Here is a 6,251-nt window from a genome sequence, read left to right as displayed (position 1 = left end):
GTTTGCTGTCCTGTTTGCAAGCTCAGTGAAGGAGCTTTGCTAAATAGAAAATTGTTCTTCACCAATCTCTTCCTTCTAACAAGCACTCAATGAAGTTGTGTTGCTCCAGCCTCACAACTGTTTCTCATCCTTGCATATTTTGAAATCACTCCTGCCATTAACAGTCATAACAGAGCATGAATGAAACAGGCTTTACTCAACAGTTGTGTTAACCCAAAAGGACATGGACAACCTTGTATGATGAAGACAGGCCTGGAACTCCATTGTGCATATGCCTCATGAAAAATTATAATAGCGGCAAGTTTAAATGCTCATATAGTTTAGCTCCAAGAATCTCTTGCAGAAAGTGCATTTATGTTCTACTGAATAAATAAAAAGAGGTAATATGAATGGACACTAGTTGGCAAGTAAGGTATCAGCCAGAATGCAGTTTGGCCTGTTTCTGCAGTTGCAAGCAGGGCTGGGGGTGGGGGGGTTTGCGCAGCGAGCTGCAAGGCCGGCGCAGCTTCTGGCATTGTGGGCGGGGGGTTGGAGGGGTAGCACAGGCAGGTAAACAGAGGTGGCACGTGGCTTAGGGGAGCCCCGCCATTGCCACTCCAGCCTGACACCTAACAGGAAGGTTGGCTGTGCAACCTTCCCCCCAGCCCCTCCTGCAATTGCAGAAGCAGCACCAGCCTTGCCGCTTGCCTGCACAACCCCCCCAGCCCCTCCGCTCATAACACCAGAAGAAGTGCTGGCCTTGCCTTTGCCTGCATGACCCCCCCCAGCCCCTGCCCTCAGCATCAGAAGCCATACCCACCTTGCTCCTCCTCCTCTCTTTTGTTGGAGCTGATTGAGTTGCAAGCCAAGCTGTCTATGTCAGAGGTCTTCAGACTTAACAGCTTTCAGACTTGTGGACTTCAACTCCCAGAATTCTCCAGCCACCATACCTGGCTGGAGAATTCTGGGAGTTGAAGTCCACAGGTCTTAAAGCTGGCAGGTTTGAACACCTCTGGTCTATGTGAAGCCCCCTTGAGGCACCCCTCCCTCCCTTCCTGGTGTCCCCCAACACACTCTCACCTGTCTGCCCCCCAGTAGCCCCTGAGGTTGCTACTCCCCCTTCTTCCGCTCCTGGTGACAGAACTGCAAGGCCCCAAAACTTGCGGCACAGCTGTAGTACTTTTTAAAAAAATCTTGTATCGCATGCTGCGCCCACAGCACCATTGCTTCTGCCTGCCACCCAATTGGCTGGGAGCTATTTGTCCCATGCAGCCAAAGGCCTGGGTCAAACAGTGTTTGGGTGAATGGGCAGGGACAAAAGGGGAGAGGTGGAGGGCCATTGGCCCATTGGCGGTGGAGAATGACCCGGTAGGGCCAGTGGAGGAGGAAAGATGGCTGTAAATGGGCTGAGGAGGGTATCTGGGGGCAAAGGAGGAGTGGCTAAGGGTCTGTGCCTAAACATCCCATTCCATGCTTCCAGTATCCCAACTGCAATCAAAACTTTTACTCTTAAAAAAAGAATTTAAAAATCCCTTCAGTCAAGCTTAATTCCTATGACTACTATCTAAAAGAATCAACAAATCTGAATAGTATCTTCATTATTTCAGTAAGATTTAAGAACTGCTAGGGAATAGCTTATTGCACCATGTGGAAGGCACGAAAAAATATTTACAATGTTTTCAGCTCCACTAAAGGATGTGCACTGGATATTTTAAGAGCATTGTACAAGTGCAACGTTCTTCTAGCAAAGCACCGGGGACTAGATTTCACAGCACTGAATTGGAATTTCAGACCAAGCTGCATTGGGAGCAAAGCAAAAAGTTGAGTAAATAATAATGTGCAGTTTTAAAAGTTATAAATGAAGCACCAAAAGTATTGATCTTTTCTTCCTTATAAAATCTCTTGAACATGAATCTCTAGAAAATAAAGTACTTGCTCAAAACTGAAGGTAAACAGGCTTTCCCATGGGCTAAATCCCACAACTCACTACTCAGTGAGTTTAAGATTGACAAAATTAAAAAAAAACAAGGTTGTGCATCCAGTAGCGCTTTGTACTGTAATAAGAGTAGGATCCCCAATGCAGACGCTCCGGTGCAATTTTTATCCCAACCACAGAAACCTCTTTATGTGTGGACTTCAATTCACAGAATTATTAGAGATTACTATGCTCTGTCCTGACTGGAGAATTCCAGGAGTTAAAATCTACAGATCTGGAAGTTGCCTAGTTTGAGAAACACTAGTCGAGCAGTTGTGTGAGTGGACATGAGGGAAGAATAGCTTGGTTAGATGAGTGAGCTGAGCAAACAGAATGCTTTCATGACCATCTGGATGCCAGTATGGTCCGTTGTTACCATATCCTGTTTTAATATCCAGGCCTTTTGTTGAGGACTTCATAGACAGGGTTTTTTTTAAAAAAAATATTGGAACATCTTAAAAATTAATGTTGAGCTATTCTGTTGAACTATAGCTCCACAAAAGCTGTAATTCAACATTGCCACCATGATTTACAATTCGTTGCATGAGAGTGGAAAAGAGGAAAGGATATACAGCAGCTGGTATTCTCGGTGGCATCCAGTTTCAATCCATTAGTAGTAGTTGATCCAGATCAGAACAACTTTCATAGAAGAACTGAGATTTCTTGGGTAGAAAGGTGCTTTCCCTTTGTTCTCACGCCCTGAAGACAGTGCAGTTATAGATCAAAGCTGCTCCACATATTGATTCAGAATTTGAAAGTTCCATGGAGTAGAAATCTGATAGTAATTAATGAGAGGTACAGAGTATAGACTTTTTAAAAATAGCCCTTGCGGCTGTGAAAGTTATTAAAAATTCTGGGATTAAATGAACTACTTAATTTAAGGGAGAGAGGGAGGGAAGAGAAGTCTCCTTTAAACTGAGTTACAGATTTCACCTCTGCATTTTGCCCTCCAGAGCTGCTGCATCTGCAATTCCTTTTATTTCAAATGTTCTGCAGGAGATGCAGATTGCTCAGCGCCTCACAAAGGAACAGCAAAACTTGACAAAGGCAGGATGCATGCAATCTGCAGATGCATGCAGACAAGAAAATGTCAAAATTGCAGAAGAGGATTTGGTGTGTCTTTCAATGGAATTTTTTTTCTTCCCCTTCACCCTCTAAAAAAACTAAATTCAGTTGCCTCCCCCCCCACCCCCCAGTAATTCAGCAAATTAACCTGGAGGACTTTTGTCTGCATTTTAACTGCATCAGTGAACATTCGTTCTGCATCCCATTGACTGCTACTTGTGCTGGAGCCCCTCTGCCTTCCCCCAGGAGTATGTTTTACTCTAAGACAGTTTCACCTCTGCCTGTAATGATGGATAGGGAAGAAGCACAAAGATATTTCGGAGTCTAGGTACAAGGGGAAATAATTGGAATATCTGATTAATTTGAAAGACTGAACAGAATCAGAAAAACTATGAAAAATCAGGTCCTCATCACTCTCCAAAAATCTCTCTTATTTCTTCCTTAATCCTTGAAAGTGAAGCCAGATAGGGATACGATGGAATTGAGATTTTGTAATATGCTTCTAGATATAGTTGGGAATTTTGATAGATCCTGGAGGAAGGGTTTCCTTGAAAGAAGAATTTCTCCCCAGATAACCTATTAGAATCTAATTTAATTAAATTACTAATATATTTCCATGCCAATATACAGATTGAACCTTCTTTCTTAGACAAGTGAAACAGTTTCTACATAAATTCTTTTATACTTTTCCTAATCATAGTCTAATTATATGCCTATTAAATCATGTCTTATGTTTGATAGGTGGTTATGAACAAATAATATGAGATAACATGGTTTTCTTTTCCAGATTGTAAAATATTGTTCTGTCCATGGATGGATATTTATCAATATATAACATTTTTGAGTCAGATTGATTAAAACAGACCCAATTTATGAAACTTCTGCATATCTTTTCTCTTTCTTTTTTCAACTTTTTGTCCATTTCTAGAAGTTTTCTCTCTAAGAAACACATAATTTATTAATAGTGTTGATAATTTCCATATTATGGTCTTTGCTAGCTGATTTTCACCGACTATGTATAATTGAATACTCAGTAAAAATATATATCTTCATCAGTCTCTTCTTACAAAAGTCTTTTGCATTTTATTCAGTATCTATATGTTGAGTTGTTGTTTCTTGAAGATTATATGCACTTAATCTTCTTGAAGATTATATGTACTTGATTTTCCAAGTTTTCCCACAAAATCTTTCCAATATGGTTGAGTCCTGATACATCTGAATCATCCAGATATCCACACCAATTACAGTAGGAATAGGAAAACAGTAAATCATTTCACTTCTGTTACACTTAAATAGTTCATAAATAATTACCATATTTTCCGGCGTATAAGACGACTTTTTAACACATGAAAATCTTCTCAAAAGTTGGGGGTCGTCTTATACGTTGGGTGTCATTCTCCTGTAACCAGGCAGACCAGCCCGAAAAGCTCTGACGAGCCTTAAATGGCTCTGGCGATCCAAGCTCTGATGATCTGCTAATCAGGCAACTCAGCTGGGATCGCCAGAGCCATGTAAAAGGAAAAAAGTTTTCCCCCTCCAGCTTGCTTACCTTAGCTGCTCGTCGCAACGCTTGCCTTGCTTCGCTTGCCTGAATCCATGCCATCAGCAAGCCACTCCCTGTCTGCAATCAAGCAGGCAGGGAGTTGGGGACTTCAACTCCCAGAATTCCTCAGCCAGCAAAACAAAGCTGGCTGAGGAATTCTGGGAGTTGAAGTCTACAAGTCTTAAAGTTGCCAAGGTTGGAGACCCCTGTTCTATTGGTTTTTTTCCCCTTTGGGAGCTTTAAAAAAAATAGTTAATTGGGGTTTTTTTTAGTTGTTCTTTTTTAGACCTAGCCATTTAAAGTTTAGGAAGTTTTAAATTTAGTTTTCATATAAAAATAAAAATAAAATAATATTTGTGCAGCTTTCTGAATTTAGTGTGTTTCTGTAGTGTTTCTAACTACACAAACATACAAAATCTCACAAAGCTGTATGTGGAATTTTGTGTGTGTAAAGTGTGAAAGTTGTTTTTTTGGGCTTTTTGTGGCTGTGTGAGGTTCCTGCTTGTTGCAGGGGCCATTTTGGGTCTAGCACAGCTGCTTTTACATTGTGGGTGAGCCAGTTGATGTTTTTTAATTTTTATTTGGTGTGCGTTGGAAGAGGGGTAGTCTTATACGGTGAGTATAGCCCAAACCCTATATTTTAACAGGAAGTTGGGGGTCATCTTATATGCCCAGTCATCTTATACGCCGGAAAATACGGTAGTTGAAAAGTTCTGTTTTTCCCCTTCTGTGACTTCCCTCTTCACAATTCAGTACAGAAATAGATCACTCATTGTTTGAAGAACAAAGCCGTGGCGATTCAGCATAATGCAAGTCTCAAAGGAGCAGATATATATTTTAAATACTTGCTGAATCAAACACTGAATTCTTCTGAGATTAAATTGTCAAACTCAGACCAAGAGACATTCATTGAATTCTGATATATTTTTAATGCAATTATAAGTAAATGCAACTTTTTTTTTTAATTTGATTTATATGCCGCCCTTGAAAAAGACTTGAAAAAGATCCTGAGATATGTAAGCTTCTGGTCATTTGCTTGATCCAGGTGTGTGTGTGTGTGTGTGTGCCCGCGCGCATGTGTATGCATGTGTGCGCTGCCTTCAATGAATGTACATTGGACTGACAAGGAAGAAAGCGAGGGATCTGAGGGGCCTAGGATCTTCTCATATCCGTCCCTATTGCCCACTTTGTTCTCACTCTTTACGGTCAGTGAAACATTTTCCCTGTTGCTTTTTGTCAGGAAGCCTGTGTGAAAATACCAAACATTTAAAGTCTGGGATTGCATTCTGACCAATGTCTTGCACTGCCTTGATTCACCAAGAAAATGCATCTGGTCTTTTCACATACTAAAGCAGACTTTTTTTTAAAATTTGATTTATATGCCGCCCTTCTCCGGAGACTCAGGGCAGCTTACAATGCGTTAAGCAATAGCCTTCATCCTTTTGTATATTTATACAAAGTCAGCTTATTGCCCCCACAAACTGGGTCCTCAATTTACCTACCTTAGAAAGGATGGAAGGCTGAGTCAACCTTGAGCCTGGGGAGATTCGAACTAGCAGTAATTGCAGGCAGCTGAATGATAATGACAGGCTATTAGTCTGCTGCGCCACCAGGCTCATTTTGTGTGAGGACCTTTCTATAACTCGAACAATTAATCTAAGTAACTGTCCATGTAAAAAAAAGTTCCTG

This window comes from Pantherophis guttatus, chromosome 2, assembly GCF_059756535.1.
Source record: "Pantherophis guttatus breed Tessera chromosome 2, ASM5975653v1, whole genome shotgun sequence".
Taxonomy (NCBI): domain Eukaryota; kingdom Metazoa; phylum Chordata; class Lepidosauria; order Squamata; family Colubridae; genus Pantherophis; species Pantherophis guttatus.
Note: the sequence above shows the minus strand (reverse complement) of the source record.